The sequence below is a fragment of the Hylaeus anthracinus genome, unplaced genomic scaffold (genome assembly GCF_026225885.1).
Source record: "Hylaeus anthracinus isolate JK02 unplaced genomic scaffold, UHH_iyHylAnth1.0_haploid 11989, whole genome shotgun sequence".
NCBI classification, from domain to species: Eukaryota; Metazoa; Arthropoda; class Insecta; order Hymenoptera; family Colletidae; genus Hylaeus; species Hylaeus anthracinus.
In genome coordinates this window covers 2,565,859-2,590,075 of record NW_026534337.1, presented here as the reverse complement: position 1 = coordinate 2,590,075, position 24,217 = coordinate 2,565,859, and positions in this window count along the sequence as shown.

Genomic DNA, 24,217 nt, shown 5'->3' with positions numbered 1-24,217 from the left:
AAAAAAGTTCAAGTCATTTAGACCAATTTCAAAAGACAGAATTGTGTTGTAAAAAGTGTCCGAATATTAATGCGAGTCACTATATAAGCCTAAAATACGAGTCGGGTTAGCAAAAGCGTTTATGGGTAAGTGAGAAAGCAGGTTGCGGGTGTAGTTCGAAAATCGTGTGTTCGAATCCCGCCAGAGGTAAATAAAAATTGAAAGATTTGTGTTCATCGTTTTCATGGAATCCAGTTACAAGAAATAAATACAGTTAACTAAAATCTACCAAAAAATAAAAGAAAATATATAAATTAAAATTTAATGTTTTTTTAAATCCCAATTTTCAAAATTTATTCAACATTGTTCAAATATTCAATGTCCACACCGAACGTCCCAAAGACGTACATAGAATGTCCACGCCGGACGTCCCAGGAACGTCCTACGATGTAACTGGGACGTTCACAGGACGTTCATGGGACATTTGGACGTTATCTGGACGTCCATAGGACGTCCCGAACGTCCAGTACCGGACGTATATGAACGTACATAAGACGTCCCTGTGCTATCTGGGTATTGAAGGCTGAAATAGTATATTAAGAATAACTTCACTGATTTATATGCACGGAGAATATACAAAAAAAATGTGATTAAATCGACTTCTCAAATTATTTTAATTGCTCTATTTCCAATACATCAGCAGAAATAAAGTAACTTCTATCAATAAGGAGTTTCTTTATTTCTCATTCATTTGACATATTTTAAAATATTATTATGTCTTGCGGAAATATGAACATTTTTAATGATATATGAAAAGTATGTTAAACCGTTATTCATATTTATGTATATTTAGTCGCTGATGACCACAGTAGTTGCAATTTTAAACGTCATTAAAAATACAAGTCATATTAAAATATTTTAATAATTTTCCACAGTATGATAAATTTTGAGAAATGTGGTTCATGTAGAAAAATTACGCAGTTTTTGCATTCTCAAGTACATTTGCTCGGTTTCTTACTTTCCAAGCGCAGTTTCACCTCGTTTGGAATTTCAGATTTTTTTAGTCATTATAGAGTATACTTTATGAAAGAATTTAATACGATCTATTTTCATGTATATTTGCAAAAATTGTTTAGAAAGCAATTTTGAATGGGCAATACAAACGACAAAAGTACATTTTTATTACTAAATATATCATTGTAAGCACTTTTGAGCGAAAAATAAATCGGATTTATATTTTTAATTTTTTTTTTTATTTAATTGAAATTTGAAATACATTTACGCGAATAATGTCTTCGTAAAGCGGCCCACGACCCATAATCAATAATGTACGTGTAACAAGGAAACGTTGAATACATTCTCAATTGTGGAAAGTCCGTGTCTGCATTTATGGGCCTTCAAAGGAAGCCGTTTAATACATCAGAGAAAATGATTGCTGTAACGGCACAGCGAGAAAAGTAGCAGCCTGCTCCGTTCATTATACATTATTATGTAAAGAGTACTGTGCAATTATTAAGTCAATTGAGAATAACGTGGTCATGTACAGTTTTAATTAATCAAACTTTGAGTAATGTTTAGTTACTGATGTGAGATAAAATATTCAAGAACTAAATATATAATACGTAATTTCATTCTCTGAGTAAAAGATATGGCTGATGATTATCTCATTTCTCTTAAAAAATCTTTTAGATTAGTATTGTACTTTTCTACAATAGGGAGTTTTATAAGTTGGGTGATATTAATTGTATTTATTATACTAATATGGTAAGTTAAATGAATTATAAGTGATATAATTATAAAAATCATTTTCTTATGTAGTATATTTTCCCTTCCTTCCATTTTCTACATTTTTGTATTAATATTATTTAGTTGGGGGATTACAAACGACTTTATTTATTACTCCGATCAATCAAGCATAGGATTAATATAACTTTCTATACTGCATGCTTTAATACGATATTATACATTCTTATTGTATTATATTTCTTTTATTACGAATAATATAAACAATTTGTCGGTAATCATTGAGACCTAGAGAAATGATAAGAACGTAACCTTAAAGGATTATTCTAATCTAAAACTTTCACAAAATATTTTGGGGGCAGGGTGGCGATTTTCTAAAAGTGTAGACATATGAAAATGTATTTAATGCACTTTCAAATGGGATTGCACAAGATCACTTGTACTACATTTAAGTTTACTTAATTTCTTTAAAAATAAATTGTGTATATTCTTAAAATATAAATAAATATGTATGCAATACTTCATCAAAAAATTTCTTATGGATTAAGAAAGAAATTCTAATGAATAGTTGAAAATTAAGGCTTTAGATTAGAACATCCCCTTAACAATTATATATACCCTACTTTATTACTATAGATACAAAACTGTAAGTTTTCGATGGTTATAAACATCAAAACCAATAATCAAGTTTAATTTCTCGCTTCGAATGGAATGGTTAACTTTAACTTTAACAGGAAATAACATTAGTAAAACGGCAAGTAAGAATTCTCTCTCTCTCTCTCTCTCTCTCTCTCTCTCTCTCTCTCTTTGTTCACAGTAATCAATCATTAAATGTATTTTATATGACAGAGAACTCGCTATTATACCTATGCTTCCTTTACGAAAAAGGCAGCGGTCGTTTTGCCACCATCGGTGTTTCACAAAGACATCTCGTTCATTGAATTGCGTCTAGCGAAAAAAAGGAAAAGTTGAAACAATGGGAAACGGAAATTACAAAGGACGAAAGACTTTGTGATTATCCAACAGAAATCAATATAATTTTCGCGTGCTGGCAAGCCACGGGGACACGACACGAAACGAACAGAAATAACTTACACTGCAAATACACGGAAGGAAGTGTGAAATTTAAGGATGCTGTAGATTTATCAAAGGTAATGCAATTTCTGTAGCCACGTATCGCGAAAGTTGACGCTGGTGATAAAAAGAGGAAATGATTCGTAGTCGAAGCAAAAACAGAAGTCGATTGAATAGCTTTGTTCATCATCTGTAGAATAATATAGTTAGCAATTTCATGATAATTTAAGATGAAAATCAACTTTCGTTGGTAACAATTAATCAATATTGAAATATTTCTGGATTATAAATAAATCGAAAATACTTAAAAAATCATGCGGACCGTTACGATAAACATCCAGTACGTATATATTCCTTCTTAGCTCATATAATGTATTCGTCGAATTAATATTATTGCACTAACCTATATGTTATTCATCTTTACATTTATTCTGAAATATTCAATAAACAATATCATTGTACTTTATTAACCCTTTGACGAGTAAGCATTTTCGGGAAATACACACGATTTATGAGTAAGCTTTGTTTCATAACATAAACAATATTTTATTTCTTATATATATATTTGTCTACATACTTTAATACATAAACTAGCAAGAAAATGTATATATGTTATTTATTTAATAATTCTATTATATGTATCTTATACCATGTTCATTTTTAAATGGAAGCGGAATTTGAAATTTTGTTATTTTATTATTTGAGAAAATATTTAAAATAGCAAAATACTTTCTAATTAATGTTATTTCTTCTTTCGTAGTGGACAGATGGAAATAAATAAATACATAATATTTTGAACACAATGATAAAGATAACCAAAAGCATAACAAACGATTGCGGCTGTGGATTTGTACTCTGTTTGGCTAGAATAACTTTGGACACATCGGTGCGTCGTTACGCTACCTGGAACACATCAGTCAGGAGGGACCGGTGTGTCCGTACTTATTAAATGGTTAAACACTCAATGGTAAATTTTTAAACTAATCAAAAATTAAACACTGGCCTTGCTAAATCAGTCAAATATGCTCTGTGCGTAAGTTAATCCGCTAAGCAAATGAGTCACACCAAAAATTAGATGCAACGATCAAATGCTAGGCTCCTTGCAACTGCCTTCTGCTCCATAAGTTTTCCATAGTTGCGTTTCACGGCCATAGACCGGGTTGAAAGAAGGTGTGAAAAGAACAGTGGAGGATGTATTCGCGTCGCTAGGAGCGTGGAACCGAAAAGGGTACGGGCGCCAAGAGAAAATGCGCGCTATGGACGACGACAAGGAGAAGAGTGAAGGGAAACACGCGAACGCTATTGTGATCCCGGATATAATGGTACGTCTACATGGAAGTGTGGCTCTCCTGGAAAATAATGGCACGCTATCGGAGCTTCGAGTCTTCGAGACTTGGTTTTCAAAAGTCGCGAGAAAACGATGAAGCCTTTGACGCTGCAGCGGCCTCGTAATAATTTCCCGTAAATAATTTCCTTATTACGAGGAGAGCCTGGTAACAATGGAGCTTGCAGATAGTCGTCAAGACTCGTCGCGAAAGTGGATGATGATTTATGCTAGGAAAGAGTGGCTCGATGCAAGGATGTCTTCTAATTGTTTCTCGAATTGGGATCTGTGAAGGTATTATTTCACGAGCTTTTGGGAGAGAAAAACATTTTGTATTGAGCCATAGGGAACATGTTTTTCATAATATTTTATTTTTATTAAAAAGGGACATAGCCTTTGGTTAGATAAATTTACTGATGTTTAGGACATTTTTCTAGAAGGATTACATTGAGGGGGTGCTGTAATAACGAGGCTATTCCATTTTTTTATGGTTTTGAACCGGCCACTAGAAAAACTGATGATGTTGATTTGACGAAGACAGAGCAGAAAGAAGAATGCCAAATGTTTTAAGAATAAAATAGACATGTGTTTGAAAGAAAATTTTATTCTCTTCGTTCGAAAAATCCCTTAAATTTCAGATGTTCTTTTAGAATGGAGCGTAATAAGGAAGCAGCTTCAAACATTAATCCTGCCCCCACCACTCTGAAAAGAAAGGATGGAATCGGGGACAACATAATTTCATATGAAAAAAGAACAAGAAAGAAAATTTAAAAAAATCTGAATTTTAAAACGAATTTTAAACCGAATTTCATGCTTCCTATATAATAGTGTACAATTCATCAATATTTTTCGGCATTCGTTTATGTATATGTTTGTCGATATCAATCCATAAAATCTCGATTGGATTCAGATCCGGAGATTGTGCCGGCCACTTCATTATGCGAATATTATTGTCACTCAAAAATGTCTTGACGACTTTTGTGGAGTATTTCGGATCATTATTCGCTTGATAGATCCATTCCTTTGGTATGTATTTTTCGACGAATGGTAACAATATATTTTTTACAATATCCAGATACACGTATCTATCCATGATTCCAGTTATCCGATGAATATGACTTGTATCTTTCTTATGTATCTGACTTATGTAATTTTATGCTCATTGAGTTAAGTTCCTTATTCTATATTAATTCAGTTACAATTATTAACTGTAGTTGATCTCAAGATAGTTATAATTAGATATAATTTGTTAACTAATAGATTCAGCAAATTAAAATAATTTTACGTTTCAAACAAAATAATTCGTTCATGAAGAATTTATAACGTTATCTCAGCACGTTTTCCAGCATTCGTAGCATTGCAGGACACTTTCATTTTTTCTGATGTTCGAAAATCCACAATGAAAGATCGGTCGTGTTTCTCGCGTAGCTACATATTTTGCTACTTGGTGCAACTTTGATCGATGGAGAACGCGCCTTCGTAATTGGTTGGAGAGTGAAGGTTGGCACAGGTTGCTTTTAACGTACAAACTTTGCAAGCGCAGAAAGGCATCCAGGATAAGGAAAAAAGTTCTGATAAACATGCCTTCGCAATCGCTTAGTTTTCGAGATACGATGATGTTGATAAATGGATACCGTTACCTTAAAAAATGGCGCGGTATAATTAATTCCATAACACGGACATTTATCGCTCGAACAATCATTTTATTTAATTCAACTGATTTTTTTCACACTAAATACTATAAATTGTTTTTTGTTAATATATTTATAACATAACGTAAATCTTGAATTCTCTAGTTTCCCATCAAGTAGAAAGAATTATGAATTTGGAATTTTATATTAATTAACTGATTCTTTCAATAATATAAATGCATTGTACACTTTTGTTGTGAAAATTACAAAATAAAAGGGTACAGTGTAAAAGTATATATTTTGATGTTCACTGAAGGCTACTTATTGAAGTTAAATGAATAAAATTTTATATTTTCATTCTTTCTACGCTTTCTACACTTTCTACACATTCTTTGTACTTGTCTGTTCTCGTTAGAATTTATGGGTTCATGGATTTTATTACTTTTTGTAAGAATACATTCTTCAGACAGTTTAAACAAAACCTGTTTAAAGATTTCTGTTTTGATATTTATTCTTGGCAAAATTAAATCACTTTTCGCAGACCATTACTGAAAAATATGCTGCATTTTTGCATCTTGCACTTGTAAATCTTGCATTACCTTTTTTTAACTTTTGCTAGATCATCTTTTTCAAACCTTTCCTGCCATATTCCTCGGAGTCACCTTAGCGTCAGGTTTACATGCATAATACACTTTGAGGTTTTCCTATATAACGAGGAGCGCGCTGAGCGTCCAGATCGACCACGATTTTATCTTTTTCGTAAATGTAAGGAAAGCGACACTGGTGTTCCTTGTAACTGTGCAAATGTTTGTTATCAATTTCACGAATTAATATTTGGTTCGCAGGAGACGTGCAAGACGTAAATTTGACCACCATTGTTCATGTTTGAGAATAGCGTGAAGTGTACTCCAATCAAAATTTAATATTGTGATATAATTTGCCACGGTAAGATTAGGATTTTGATACGAATTAGGTAAAGAGAGTGCGATTAAGATTGTAATACAAAGGATAGCCTACATGTAGGTAACACAAAAACCGTTTATACTGAATGTGAACTACATTTTTTAATAAACAAAGTAATAAATAACTGTTATTCTAACTTCTCAGGTGGTTAATAGCGTCAATAGGAGTCAATAGGGTGGTTCTTAATATATTGTAGAGAGTGAGAATGAGTTTAACGTATGGATGAATGACGACAACCTGAGGTGTGAAAGATGAGTGTTTGGACCGGCATGAATTGTTTGCACGGCAGTTTGAAGTGTGCCTGGTAGATAAACGGATGTAATCGTGTGACGATCCCACGCTCAGCCGCCCCAGCTGCTCCGTAGGCACCCCAAGAACCGCGGAAAACATAACTCTAGTTATTTCGGTGATCTCTAATCGGACCCTGAAGATTTTTGAGCATTGATACTCCGAACATGTAACCCCAATTGACGCAGCCATGTTAAAACACATGTATTAATACCGCCTTCTACTCCAGAATAAAGCAGTTCTTGAATGACTTTTAACGTATCCACGTCTGAAATTCTTTAAACTCCGTCTTCGCCTCCGTTTTCCTCTTTCCCGTTGATCAAACTATCGGCCGATAAAAAGTCTGCAGTTTGTGAAGGTTCTAACTCATATGATATTCTTTCATGAATGCCATAAGTAGAATAGACAAGTAATGGTCAGACACTTTAGATGAACAGTGGCGATCCTTTTTTTATCACTAAGTTTTTATCACATTTAGTTACCCAATTTTCCCGTGACAATCGAAAGAATGTTTAGGCTAAGGGAGGAACTACTAAATGTCAGATTGGGAATAAATGATAAAAGTGTTTGTTGTGTATATGAAGGGTAAAAGGAAGACATGCCTGGAGGAATGCTAGAGTTTAGTTTTAAATTAGAAAGCGAAATGTAAAGACGAGCGATAGTCCAACTGCGTGTGCGACAAACAACGAAGATGTTATTTTAGCTTATACTTATACTAACAATAGTTTAAAAATAATCCTGCATCACCAGTCTAGTAATAATAACATCCATTGCATTTATCAATAAAATCCTACAATATGACGAATAAAAATCATTTGAAAATATGAACTGCTCGTTAAAAAAAGTAGTAGTATCGATTTTTCTAATAAAAAAGTAAACGATTTTGAAGAAATTCGAGAAAAATAAAGTTACTGAAATAAATGATAAGCAATTTTCATATAATAAAAAACAAGGGAGATCTTTACGTGGCCTCCTTCAACTTAGACAACTCGTATATTAAATACAATAAGTTCCATTAATTTAAAACTATTAAATAGTTCAGAAGTTCGATAAAGATCCCTCCAATACGCCATGTTGTCTAAAATTCAAGAGGATTTAACAAAATTCCTCCAAATTCCACAAGATATCAGGAAACGGCAACAAAAGCTCGTTCGCTATAGTCTTCCTAGGACAGAAAAAAAATAGGAAAGAATAATTCAATGAAACAGGACTTCTGCGAAGTATCTGTTTCAGTAGAGGAACCATACGTCGATCTAGCCAGTGGATTGTCAGACGAGAAAACAGCAAGGGAACGGCGTCGTTCCCTTTCTCGATGCAATCACGGGCTCTTATCCGTCTGGCTTCGCCATTGCGGCTTAAAATTTCACTAAAGCTGAAATCCCGCAACGATCGTAGACGCCCGGCCAAGACTTAAGAGCGGATTAACTCGATGGCTTCGATGGAGAAACCGAGCTGGTTAGTCGAAGCGGGACAGGTTCCTCCTGGGGAAAGGAAAAGGAAAGAACTAATCGTTATAAAGTCGCGTTTGAAGTTCCGTTTAGCGGAAATAATGAAATGGTAGGTCAGGAATGCTGCGCAAACAGCGATATGGAGAGATTTGAGAATTCTGCGTGAAGAGAAGAGCGATGGTAACCAATGTTTAGATAGGCAGCTGTAGATTTCATTGCTCGCGAGAGTAGAATGGTTGTAGATATTTTCTTAATGATATTGTAGGAGGAACGAGATGAGGGAATAAGAGATATTCATTTTTTAGGACTTGCGGACTAATGCGCTGACTTGATAATGCCGTACCTTCCATTCTTTCTTACAATGTCGATGAAAATGAGGAGTTCACGTTGCTTCATAGCGGCTTAAATATTTTGTTCTTTGGATTGAAATGCAAATACTTTCTTCGCTCGTATAGAGCAACCCAAATAGTCGACTTTGTCGACGTTTGAATTGTCGCATTTTTAGAACAGGATGGAACACATTTCTTTTATAAGTAAAAATTTCACTTGGGTACTCGAAATGAGGTCACAGAATGTCTCAAACAATCGGAATTTTCACTATTGGAGTTATCGTATTTTTAGAACAGGATGGAACACATTTCGCTTATAAAAAATAATCTAACTCCGGGTATATAAAACTGAGTTCCAGAATAACTTAATTAATCTCAGTTATCGATTTTGGAATTTGTACATCTTTTATTATACAACAGAGTTGACCACATCTTATACCTTATATATGTAGAACATATGTAAAAAAAAGAAGTCATTTATAACCTTAAAATCCCATTAAACAATGATTTTGGGACCAAATTTTATTTTCGTTTTTATATATCCCTCGTTTGTCTGAAGAAGTGTTTTCATATCACCATGAATAATATACACGTACACAGGTGTTTCCATTCAGATACTGTACCATGTGCATGTACATCAAATGGACTTATAACTGAAATTAACCAATTAAGACTACTATAATTAATTAGATCGAAAATTTTTCTTCGTATTATTCACTATATTCAATGGAAATAATTGACACATGATTAAAACCGCCTTGATTTTGAAACAAGTAGAGTATATATTTAATAAAGTACAACAGATCTTATTCGAATAGATTTACAGAAAAATACAATTATTGTTGTAGGACATGAGGATGAAGGAACAACTAGGTGTTTATTTTTGTAGTAACTGTTTATAAGCGGATTCTAACGGTCGAACTTGACCACTCGTCAAATCCACAGGACGACTCGTTTAAGACTGATCGTCCTTCAAATTTCCTTACACACCACCTCCTCTTTGCGCCCTTAGCGCGTCTCCCAGGAAAGGGGGTAGGATCGTTGGAAATTTGGCAATACAGCGGAATTTCTTTCGGGCCTCAGGCCTCGCATCGTCACCCGCTGAGGGTTGCTTGACTTTGTCTGGCAGCCCTTCGGAAGACCCATGGTTTACGACATTTGCAATATGCTATTGAGCCCGTAGCTAATTGTCGCGAGGAAACGAACATCTGTAAATAACGGAAAAATACGGCTTTCTCAAAAATAGCTTCGTCGTTTGCTTGTCGTAAACCATTGTAGCTGTTTGCACATGAACCGTTATTTTCGGTGCGCGCTAGTCGCTACATTGTAAATTAAATATAGTGAAGAAGAAAGACAAGAAAGTGAAATATAATTATAAATTTAATCTACTCACTATTGCTAAAAGAATACGTAGTAACGGTAATGATACACATGTTGAAGAGTATTCACTTGATCGTATTTCCATTGCTTATATCGATGCATTGCTGTTCAATTTTTGTATACTATTTCTACTTAAAAAGATACAATCGTGTGAATCCTCTTATCAGGTGCGTTACGGCATAATTTCTAACAAAAGTAAGTAGGTTAATCTTATCTTAATTGAAATTATTTACCAAATTTTGTAATTTACTGTTGCGAATATGTATTATTTATACTTAGTAAAGGAATTAATTAGGACTTTATAAAGGGTGTGGTCGAAAACTAGCAGGCACAAGGTGGTTTCTTATGAAAAAATAAGAACACAATATGAAATACAATTTTTTTCTTTTAAACCTTAATTGTCGAGAAAATCGAGTTTGAAAATCATATTCGTACGTATGCTGTTACAGCTGAGTTACGGTAACGATGATGTACACGAATAGGGAATACGTTGACACGAATAGGAGATACGCAGAATAGTTTTTAGTATAAGTATGCGCACTTGTATTGCTCACATCTTCATGCTGATTAAGAACCCGATCAAACTATCAGCCGATAGAAAGTCTGCAGTTTGCGGGGGCTCTCATGAATGCCATAAGTAGAATAGGTAGGTAATGGTCAGACACTTTAAATGAACTGTACATACAGATGTTTACTGAGATCGTCGGTAAATCAGATACAAAATTTTATGTTAGTGAAAAGTAACAACTAAAAACACTATATACGAATATTTTTACTACGTTTATTTCATTAAACATTAATTAAGTTCTTCAGACAAGCTTTTATTCGATTATCGCGAAACATAATTTTATTTTATAATTCAAATATATAATTTGTATTGAACAAATAACAAACAACTAAATGTCTATCTTTTATTCGTTATTCGAAATATTGATCTATATTACATCAGAATTTTAAAAGCTTTCAGTACTTTTAGCTAGTTTTATCGCTGTTCATATCAATCATAATACTGCTGGTAACATATTAAATAAAAATTATGACACGGTCATATTACATAATCGCATCAAATTTCTCTACTTTAAACCTTATCCCATTCAATTTTGTTCATTTAAATTCCGTTTTAGGGAGAAGATCACGGAAGACCAGGTTAAAAGGTAATACGGTGACTGAGAGGAATCCCTTTGCGACCCAGGTTTTTTAAATCTACAAAAAGGATAATCTAGACAGTTCAATCCGCAATAGAAATGATTCGAACACGTAAAAGAACCGACGTGCGATCTTCAATTTATAAAATCCGGGTCGAAGCCATAAGATATAAGAAAAATGGGCAAACATAAAATTAGTTCGCTCGAATACCTACGCGTTATAAAGCTGTATTCTGCGAAGTCAGTTTAGAATCAATATATTGCGAGAATATTAAAATTAACAAAGGATGTGAGAATATTATAATTGTGACAATAAAGCTATAGATTGATTACTACTGGACGAATTCTTAAAACTTTGATATAAAAGGCTGAACAAATTCAAAAGTCTAAAAAGTAAAATACATTCGTAACTCAAATTGAAGAGATTTTCAGGGACTAAAATGATGATAATGAATTACACTGAAATAATTACTGACAAATAAATGAAAGAATCAAGGTTCCATATATATACCTTCTGGTTTTAATTTATTTCGAGTATTGTAATGTGGATAAAACGCTAAAATTTTGAATAAATTAGTATATTCTTGGTGGTAAATTAAGTATCTATTTACTTTAATTAGAACACTTCTGTAAATAAACGTTTTTGATCATCTATTTGGTTATTATTAAATAAACAGAAATATCAATGATAAGCTTACGTTGTATTACAAAATATTTCTTTAAAATAAGAGTAAAAAAACTATCAAGCAGCAAGCTTGCTCATAATAATGAAAATAAGTGCTTCAATTACTATCAAGAACATTCTAATTTCATTTTCTCTCATGCATATTTAATATTGTTAAAATTCTGATATTCATAATTGAATTCCTAAACGATTATAAACTCCAATATCGTCGCAGGCCTGGTAAATGCCAGTAGCCAATATCAAGGCTGAAACTACTTGTCGAACTTTTCTGTACCCGAATACCTAATTTATCGAATGTTTTGTGCGTTAATTAACCACCCGGATACTCGTCATTTAAATAATATAATGTAGACTATAAATCACATTTCTAAAGTTCAACGTCATTCCATAAAATTTCAGACGAACATGACCTTAGAGTACTCAAATAATCGAAATTTATACCTACCATTCAAAGACGTATAAAATAGTCAAGTACGACATAATTTGAATAGTCACAGTCCTAGTCGATATCAGTTTAAGTTTACGTTTCGCTCAAAATAATTCGTTCCCAAGTTGACACAATTTTATCAAAACAATCTGGCAACGATAAATTGATTCGAATTAATCGAAGTAATGAAGAAGGAACGAAAGTAACGATAATATTCAAATCATATTGAGCCATATAAATTTATGACGGACGATTTTGTTCATAGATACGAGTGCAGTGAAATACGCGTGAAAACTCAATAGAGACAAGTTAGATGACTTTGATGTCAACGCAGATCATAAATACACGTTCACGCGGATTTCCGTGTGCACGGTAAAGTAGAAAACGTTGCATTGCTATATACATGAGTACTGCAATCTGCAAACGAATTTGCGCGTCGAGATACGTCATGTACCGACAGAAAAAACAATATCCATTTGAAAGGGTACACCTCGTTTTACGCGACGCCATGCAGACACAGTTATACGATGCTAGTGGGAAAATGTTGACCGAGTTGTTTGTCGGGACGTCGTTTGTTTCTTTCAACTGTATACGAATTTACGTCAAAGCCGTTCGTAGGTTTGTAGTAAAAATCGGTGCGCGAAAAAAGATGTGCCTCGTTCAAAATACGTTATCCATGAGACAAAGTAACGAGGAACCTTATCGTAGCCTTCCAAATAATCTGATGTATGTATTAATAAATCAGAAAAGTATATATTTTAATTCAAGTGCAAACACTTTACATTACCTGAATTTTAACATAGTCTTTAAAAATATATGACGTGACCTAAAATTATAATTACAATATCGATGAAATAGAAATATTTGTAATCGAATCTTGTTGTTTAAAAGAATGCAAAAAAATTTAAATTTTATTATTATTAATGAAAGTATTGTGGGGTAAGGTGGCGGATTAATTGCAACTTAGTAATAACAAAAGATGGGAACTTTATTTCGGCAGACGCGTTTCCCGCGGTTTGCCCTTGCCGAGATCCTCTACAGAACTAACTTACGAACTAGCCATTCGTTCTCTCAAGCATAGCCACGAAAACCCTTCTCACTTTAGTTCACGTATCTCTTCCACTCTGTTTAAACAAATGCATTCACTCTCAGTAACATTTGAACCAACCGAAAAAACATTCTCACGACATTCGAACCTATAACCTAAACAGTCACTCATCGCAGTCACGCAGCACGCACCTCGGTTCATCCGTCCAGACATACCACTTACAAAATCTAAACACCAGGAAGACGATGTGGCACCAGCTGATCGTCGCCACAGTATGTATAAGAAAACAGTGTTAAAATAGTGCGTTACAAATATATTAGTCTTAGTTAATAAAATAAAATTTTGTTCAGATTACTCAATTATTTGAATAAAATTCTTTAGACTATTTACATACAATTTAGAAAATTATTGTATACTTGTAACTTCCATCAAATGAAATTCTTATATTTATGAAATTAACAATAAGGAGATATATTTTGAATGTATGATCAATAAATTTCCAAAGCATATGTATGTGTATACTATAACATTTTTATCTGAATAACCACTTTTATTGAGTTCCCTAAGTAATTTGCATACTACACTAGCCGTAAAAAAAAAACGGGACACTATTTTAAAACGTAATAACTCCGAGAGTCTTCAACCGATGTTCGGGAAACTTCGTGAGGTTTAGTTTTGAAGTGTCCTCTGGGTGTGTGCAAAGTTGCATCGACGAGGGTTGATCATAAAGGGTTAATTCACCCCCCCCCCCCTAAAGGGGTAATGCAGAAAAACGGCACTTCAGAAGGGTCCAGGGGCGACGGAAGGTGGTAAAAAAATAAAAAAAACCTTTGAGGCGACTCTGTTTGATGCCACCTACAAAATGCACCCCTTGAAATCGCTCTCGGCCAAACCCATTCCTCACAACATCCCACCCTCCCTAAAATCCACAATTTTTGGACGACAGTCTCGAATTTGGACTCAATGCATTTTCTGGACTCCCCTGATCCAGAAAATGCTATCACCCATACCGTGCACCCCATAGGCACCCTTAGGGGGGTGGAACAGCTCGCAAATTTTCAACCCCCTTCGTAACGGAACACTTACACATATCGGAGGGCGATGAAATTCACCATGTTCGTTCTCGATACGTTAAGGATGAATGCCGAAAAGGTCCCGTTTCGAAAACTGCCCCTGGAGGTGAAGGGAGGGGGGCAGAGGTAGGGGTGGTCTACCCCCAAGTGTAAGGGTTGGAACGACGTTTCGTTGCGTGGAACACATGTAGTACGGTCCAAGGCATTGGGGCGACACAGTTTTGATGTCTTTCTTCCGCGTGAATGACAATAAAATACGAAAATGTCGATTTTTTTAAAAATGTCGCTTTCAACTTCAGGCACATCTGCAGGGTGAACGAGTAACCCCACGTCAATACCGTTCGCGGATTCGAACGCGCGAATGTTTTATTAATAGATCCCCAAAAAATCAGATTTTTTTAATCACGCTTTCGTTGTCAAATCGGAGTAGATTTGAACGAGTAGTAAATGGGCCGGACGGAAACGGCATTCAAAAGTGGTGCGAGACCTGCGCCCGTACGGGTCAGAACGAACATGGTGAATTTCATCGCCCTCCGATATGTGGAAGTGTTCCGTTACGAAGGGGGTTGAAAATTTGCGAGCTGTTCCACCCCCCTAAGGGTGCCTATGGGGTGCACGGTATGGGTGATAGTATTTTCTGGATCAGGGGAGTCCAGAGAATGCATTGAGCCCAAAATCGAGACGATCGTCCAAAAATTGTGGATCTTAGGGGGGGGTGGGATGTTGTGAGGGGTGGGTTTGGCCGAGAGCGATTTCAAGGGGTGCATTTTGTACGTGGCATCAAACAGAGTCGCCTCAAAGGTTTTTTTGATTTTTTCACCACCTTCCGTCGCCCCCTTGGACCCTTCTGAAGTGCCGTTTTTCTGTATTACCCCTTTAGGGGGGGGGGGGTGAATTAAGCCTTTATCATCAACCCTCGTCAATGCAACTTTGCACACACACAGAGGACACTTCAAAACTAAACCTCTCGAAGTTTCCCGAACATCGGTTGAAGACTCTCGGAGTTATTACGTTTTAAAATAGTGTCTCGTTTTTTTTGACGGCTAATGTATTTTACTTTGTTTTAGTCTTTTAGTAACTGATATAATTAAAAATAATTAAAAAATGATATAAAAAAATTCTTCGTGTACATAATTACGTAAATAATGAGAATTTATTTATTTCTATATTATATAATGTTCTTTCTATTCTGTTAAATTACATACACAATTCTGTTACGAGTTTTTCTTTTTTAGTAATATTTTAAACATCACTTTCGCAATAATTAGTATACTGCAATTGTTAAACAGAGTTTCTATGACCGACTAATTAAAATACATACATGTTATACGTAATATACAGAGAACGTAGTTTCGATAACAATGTAACTTGTACATTCTATTCCAGCAGCCATACAAAAGTGAGTACAGCGAAACACACGTGGTCAATTTCGGTACGTATGAAATAAAACAAAAATATGCAAAACAAAGAGACATCGTTTGAGACAATGTCCTTACTCTAGTATATAATGTCCTTGATAGCAATGACGAAAACAGGGGTGAAATCTCTGTATGTAACAGGTCCAGAAAAAGCCTCCCCCCTTCTCCTTCAAAGCGATTCAGAAGTTTACCTATACGTTCACAATTGACTATTGCCGCAGCTAAATTCTATATATTTTGTATGATGAAATCAGAAAGCTTCCTATCTGACGAAGAATGGAACGTAGAAAAATGAGGCAATCTATTTGTATTTTTATCTATCCACCATAAAGCTGTGTAAAAGAAACTCCGGTTTATATTTAGATGACCCTCGTATTAATCAATGATAGAGTTAAGAACAATGAAGGTGTCATTGAACTTCGTTGAGCAGTTTACTTTTTTCAACCCAACGACCACGCGCTGAGAACTTCACTTTTCATCTCGTAATATCTTCTTATTTTTCTAACATGTGATTTTAGTGTTCGACATCGAGAAATAATTATGTGATGAAACCAAAAACACAGAAACGTATGTATGAATAAGTAAATATCAAGTTATTGTATTCATATTCAGTAAATACAATTGCATTGTATCATCTATTAGTTCTGAAAACGGCACCGAAACAAAGAGTAGAAGTATGAAATAAATAATAAGAGAAAAGAAGTACAGCGAGTATACTCTTAATCAGAATTCAAATGAAGTTTAATTAATCGTTCGTAATTGCTGATCGCGGGATACTACGAACTCGATCGATGAATCGACGTAGCAGGAAGAATCTAGAGCGCTGTGTTGTTCCGTAATAGCACTTGGGGGTAGTAACGAGGGGGATAACAATGGTCGGCTATTATGCGGAGCCTTCTCGTTCTCTACGGTTTGCTTCTTCGATATGGCTCCGTTCGCGAACCTAAAGCGTGTATGTAAACGATTCCTAATTATCGGTGCCGACGACATGGCCCGCTGCAATACAGGGTCTTAGAGGACCGTCCTTAGTCCGAACGAATCGCCGAGGAACATGCGATAAACTAGATGCGAGACCCCTTGTACCCTCAGTGCATCCTGAAAATTGCCAGGCAAAAGTGGAGAATGTCGATGTACGATCGGAAAAGAAAAGAGAACCGGTTAAATTTTCCACGATCTAACCGCCATTACAGAAAGGAGTCGATGCAAATATCGCGAACACTCGAATGTCATCCATCACTCTCGATAAACCACCGGCGCCGTCTCAATCATTTTTTTTATTCATTCTGTATTTTTATTTAACGTCTCTATTGAGCAGTAATAAATCAGGGTACAAAATAGAAAGAATAAAAAAGAGAATATATTTTACGTATTTCATGGATATCTGTAACATTTCCATTATCTATAGAAAAAGTCGTTATTCTCAATCTTTCGAGCAAAATTTATACCATTTATAATACTGATAAATCGCAAAATGTAGTTGTACTTTCGATTGAACGTGCCTTCGTGGTTTAGTGATTTATCTGACCAGTAGAGAACGCAATTCCTTTCAATGTATACAGAGTGATCCACGTAACTAACATAACTTGATTAACTCCTTAAGTTTGAGTTGTATGAACAAACTTTTTATACAAAAGTCGCATGATTTTAAGAAGCACATCGTATACTATATATATGTTCCTTTTATAGGTGGAGGCGTTAAAAAGATTTCAAGGTCAACTTCGTTATTGTAAATGGAATACTATATTTTTTATAAAATATAAATATAGTAAAAAAGTATTTATCATTCCGTTTTTCGACAATTTACTTACCATTTATTTACCATCATGTACATCTTCATCTCGCTATTTCGATACAGAAAAAAGCAATAGAATTGAACGTTAATTAATGTTGTAATGAAACTTCTTTATTCTTTATTTCCATTAATACAATTTGGTGAGGACATTCTACCGATCGTTTCGAAGTCCATGCCACGAATGAATCACGCGTTCTATTGCGATACGCTCTTGTCTTCCCGAACCGGCGCGGCGGCTATGCGTAAAGCGTTCCACAGACTGCTCTGACGAGACGTGGGCCCACGTCATAAGACGCGTGGCATGAAATTTTAACATAGGGTTTTGCGTGCAAACGTTCTCATTACCCCCTTTTATTTTTACGTGAAGGAAATCTGATAACAGACACCTACCACCCGCCCAGGGGATCGGGTGGGAGGTAGTGTGGGTTTATGCCCACTAAAACCTCCACGGCGACCTTCGGACGCTCTACCAACACTGGCGATTTAGGAGGAGCCGCGTGATCTCTTATAGAACACTGCCGCGGCTCCCCTTCGCCTAGGTCGGCCATCTATTAGCTTATGGCCATCCGCGTCCCGAGGGGCGAAGATTCTGTCCGCCCTTACCACCTCTCTCAATCTACGGTGCAGGGAGGCCGCGCCCCGCATTGCTACATCTCGGCGGCCGCATTTCCAGCATACCCAGGGCCCCCGACCTTGGCCCCTCCGAGGGCCAGGATTAGCTAACGCCCCGGCCCCCAGTCGCCAGGCCTGGCGTTCGAATTCCTCGACCGTCTCCATCTCTGGCTCCGGCGGAGTCCTCCGAACGAGGCGGGTAGCCTGCAGTTCGAAGGGTATTTCACCCGCCAGAGCTTGGGCTGCTACGTAGGAGATGGTGCGGTACCCGCGGATGACCCTTATGGCCATCCACCTCTCCAGCCGGCGCAGTAGCTGTTTAATGCGCCGACTTGCCATCGCGTCCGAGGCCCATACTGGGGCCCCGTACAGCATCATAGACCGCACCACTCCCATATATAGTTGGCGTACACGATCCTCAGGTCCCCCGATATTGGGCAATAGGCGACCAAGCGCGGCCGCTGCCCTTCCACACGGGGGACCAGACGGTCGGAGTGCGCCTCGAAACGCCAGTGACTGTCGAGGACGAGGCCGAGGTACTTGATTCGGCTCCCGACCTTGACACAGGCTCTACCCACCCGGACCCACGACTTGGGCAGTGGCCGAGACCGAGGCCCGCCATGAAATCATATGGCCTCGGTCTTTTTAGGGGCCACACGAAGTCCCAGCTCGCGGATTTTAGCGACGACAGCCGCCACCGCCACCTTTGCACGGCGGATGGGCCACCCGAAAGTGCTCCCGACGGCAACCACTAACGTGTCGTCTGCAATGCAGACAAGACTGGCGCTGTGGGAAAGCGGGGCTCGCAGGACCGCATCGTAGCCGATGTTCCACAACAACGGCCTCAAAACTGAGCCCTCTGGGACCCCACGGTCCACCTACCTCCGTTCCATGCCGTACCGGCTGGGGTACTCTATCCACCTGTCGCTCAGATAGGCCCCGATCACCTGCCTCAGATAGGGAGGCACTTGATGATAAATTAGTGCCTACCTTATGGCTTCCCAGGGCAGGGTGTTAAAAGCGTTTACGATATCCAATGATATCGCTATGCACACCCCACCCCGGGTGACTGCACTCTCCGAGAGGGACCGGACGCGCTTAATAACGTTAACGGTTGACCGGCCCTCTCGGAAGCCGAATTGGCAGTCAGCCAGATCGGGACCAACGCGCGACAGGTGGCTGGAGAGGCGGGAAGCGATGATGCGTTCTAGCATCTTCCCCACCTCGTCCAAAGACATACTGGCCGGTACGTGGAGGGAGAATCTGCGGGCCTTCCATCCTTCCTGAGGAGGCCCATTCGTCTATACTTCCAAAGTCGTGGGAATACACCCCACTCCAAGCAGGAGGTAAACAGACTCCGGCCCCCTTCCGAACAGGACGCCTAGGGCCACGGTCCAGACTTTGTCGGGTATCCCATCCGGACCCGGGGCGGTATTCTTGCCTCGGAGTCACCGGATAACCGCGGCCATCTCCCCATCCGTGACCCCCACATCGGGGGGGCCGCTCAACTTCGCGGCCCTCCGTCCCGGGCGATGGTCGGGTCGCCTCCACGCCAGGGGAAAAAAACACGACCACGGCACTTCCAAAAAAAGGGGGGGTCTCGGCTCTCCGTGAGCGGGGGCGCACGTTCACATTACCCTGACGTGACGTGGGCTGATGCTATCTGACAAAATATTCGTTCTGACACCTCAGAAGCATATCAAACCTACTAGATTTTTCGTGAGCGTTGGAAGACGTCAGGAGACCCGGGTGTTTTCTAGAATCCTGTTTTCCATTTTTAAGAGATAAACTAAGTTGAAAACCATTAAAACTGCACTAACGAGTATAAAATAATTCCTAGTTTATTTATATGAATTTATATAACAATTAATTTATATGAGCAGCTCTAGATATAATTGCTTAAAAGTATGAGAAAATTCAGTGAAAAGTATGAAATAATTTCTATTTAAACTCCATTATTCCCAGTTTTCCATGCATTTGATTGGATTATTAAATACACCATACTAAATACAAAAATATAATTTTTCTTGGACGTAAAATGATTAAACATATTGAAATACTGAATAAAATTATTAAATAATAAAATTATAAAAAAAATCATATTAAATTTATATTTTACATATATTTCTATTATAAGAAAAACATATAACTTTATAAATATAAAAATATAATAAATAAGTATTAATAGAGATGAAGAAAAAAAGAAAGTATAAGATATAATACAATATGTTAATACTAAACGTATTTCTTCTGAACCTCAATAAATCATAATTATAAAAATTAAAATTAATTTCACTTCAAGATATAAAAATTACAACTAAAATAAGTAATGTTGGGTAAGGGTGTCCTGACTAACAGAAATAAGTCAACTATTTAGTATTAATTATACTTTACTATTAATTATATGTAACGTTTATTCAGGTATCGTGTTTACTGCTCGACATACGAGATAGAACTAAAACACGTGTCTTATTCGCGGTGAACCGCCGTTACATACGTACGGGCACAATAACATACACACATTCATACAGCGCACATACCTGGGATTAGTATACATTGTCACACTTAACAATTAATAATCTATTAAATAATAATATACCAACATTTTCATATAGTATACATTTTAATAATTTTATAATAAATCTAATACTTCTTTTAAATATTTAATAATATAAATAAATATTTATACAAAAAATATAAACTATACAAAAACTCAATCAGTAAAAAAATCATACTTTAGTAATAATGCATGTATGTACTTACTTTAATTTCTTTTCGGAGTACAAACGGTATAGTACAAGCGGTATAGTACAAGCGTATCAACAATTGTTTGTAACTTTTAAACTACTGAGGTACAAACGAAAGGAAAATCGGGACAAATAAGTACAAACGAAATACAATCTTCCGTAAAAATAAAATCAATTTTTTAAAAGTCTGATGCCATAATCAGATAGCTGGATTTCAGGGAAAAACGAACTATCGCAGTGGCTCTAAACATTTTAGAAGAAGGCGGTTCATTGTTATTTGTCGTTATTTTTTTATACGTAAAAAAAAAAACTAAAGGGATAAGAATCACCTAGTGAATATCACGGAATTTAAAAAAAGTTTAAATTTGTTGGACAGAGTGGAAATTAATTTCCAGTTTATTGTGAATATCTCCCGTTCTGTTCAATAAAAAGTCATGGTTATTTTACCAATTAATATGCACATTCGAGAATTTTTTCAAATTTTTTGGAAAAGTGCGTTATTGTAAAAAAATATTAATTTCATATTGCCTACTTTTTCATACCGACAAAAGTTGCACATACTTTTAAAATCGATATAATTTAAATATATTCATTTGCATAACTTAGTAACTAATTACTATACGAGCTTTCAAGTATGTATACTACCGGACCTCTGTCAATCAAAACTCCTGACACTAATTTTCAGAGAAAGAGGACAAAAAAAATTCTTTGGAATTTGAAGTGCCATTACAAAATTTAAACAGACAAAAGGCTGCATTTAAGAAAATAACAACAACCGATTTACTCGACTACTTTGCCGAAATAATGAATGGGCTAAATAAAAGGGTTAACTTTCCAAATCGTGCAAATCAGTCAAATAAAATCGTAGAAAGGTTTTTAAAAAAGCATTTTGTACGTAATATGTTGTAGTTTCTAGAACTTGAGTTAAATTTTTCGAGAGAAATTTTTTTATTAAATTGCACAGTATTAAAGATTTGTCACTTATGCGCAAAACAATGTATTCTTTTTTGCAGCACAGAACAAGTAAGACAAAAAAATTTGCTTAAACCATCAATATTACGTTAAAGTTAATATTTCAAACCTTAAAATGCTTATTTGTTTTTTTGTCTACGATGATTTTTCACCTAATATCGACACTTTTTGTAAGAAATGCGCATTTTTGTTCAAAGTCGTATAAATCGGTCAGAAAAAATCATAGGATAATTTCTAAAAAAGCTATTTATGGGTAACATATTGTAGTTTTCGAAATAAAATTTTTTCATTTACTTTTGAGTTGTTAAAAATACGTAATTTTAAAAGAAAAAATGACGTGTTACTTTTTAAAATACAAAACAAAAAAACAATAGAAATTTAAAAATCGCATAATAGCACATTAAAGTTGAAACTTCAAGCTTTAAAACGCTCTTTTAATTTTATTTTTACGATGATTTTTCACCGACTTACAGCTATTGGAATATAGCCAAATTTTTAGGGTTTATAAAGTGTTCCCTATTTTTGTTTTGTGCGAAAGTATTTAAAAAATAATAAAACCCGCAGAAATACTGCGATGAGGATTGAAGTACAAACCGTGTTATAAATTCTGTTAATGAAAAGAATAACAGGTGAATCTTGTTTAGATCTTTTACTTACATTAATGCAGAAATATTTAAGGAATATTTAAAAGACATATTATGCATAATGTTTAGGTTCAGACGAAATGTTAGCAGTGTCGCAAAAAGTCAACAAATATTTTTGCGTATTTAAAAAATCTACATAGCATATTTCATTTATGAATCATCAGAGCAAACTTTTCCACTATTACTAATCATTTATATGCAGTGTTGTTAGAAATATACGAGTTTAAAGTTGGCATTTTTATAATACTAGTTATTTCGCTCTAAACGGTGTAAACGATCTTTTGAATTGCTTTTATATGTTTATTGGTCGCATGGTTCCCAGAGCGGGTCATTTATACTGCGGAGCTCGGCAAGATTTGCACCTTTCGACCGTTTTTCAGTAAACCCCGCACGGCTGACAAGCCGTTCTGAGCAAGACCGTGTTACCTCGTCGGAACCTTGTGACCATATTTTTAAGGAGGGATTCCAGAGTAACAGTTTTAGAAAAAGGTGATTTTCATGAATTTGTTTTGAAAAACTATTAATAATTCCCGATGCCACATACTTCCGGATTGTTGACGTACAGTATAGCACCTGTAAGAAGCATCCGATAACTAAAACTGAAGTTTCCTAACAGTTAGATTGTTCATACTGAGATTGCACCAGTTTTTTAAAAGAATACATGAAGAATTGAAAGAGTCCTAGTAATTTGAACAGAAAATGAATTTTTTGACACAAAAATCAATTTCATATTGCCACTAAAAATGTCGTCAAATAAATAATACAATTTAAATTGTTGGTATAAACCCAGGAGAAATTTATATTGATACAGCTATACAGATCAAACTACGGAATATGTATTTTCCGAAATTTTGTTTTCTTACATTATGTTAATGCAATAACATAATGATCAGTTACGGTCACGATGAGAGGGTAGACCTTCATCGCTCCTGGTTTATGACCTATTGTGATAACGGGCACATTTAATATTTTTAAAAGGTTTAAGAAAAATTTTTACTAGCCTCGGTCATAAATCTAGTCGATTCAGTGCGGTATAAAAATATTAACTCCATTCGCGACTCAACACCTAGTCTTCAAACCTATTAGGGATCCGTTCCTTTTCTCTAATGTGCCTGCTGTGTTCCACGAGGTGCTCAATTTGCAAAATTAAATCTTTATTAAATCACTTGTGGTGTCTTCTTAAAACATATTCCCTATTCCGACAATCTTTTTGTCATTTTATATTTTCGTTTTAGAAGAAGGCTCCTTCATTTTTTTAAACTTCAATTTCGGAATTATCTTTGACATTATTGACATTCAATTCTTCAGCAATATATCCCGAGAATGTTTCCACATTGTTAGGTTTTAGTTCCAATTCTGTAAGCCGAAAGTAGTGAAGCAACCGTGTTGAACTTCGTTTGTTCGGAATATAAACGCAATCGTCTCAGAAAGTAAAATAATTCGAAACTGTATTTTTTTATTTTTGTAATAAAGACATATTGTAAATATAATACCA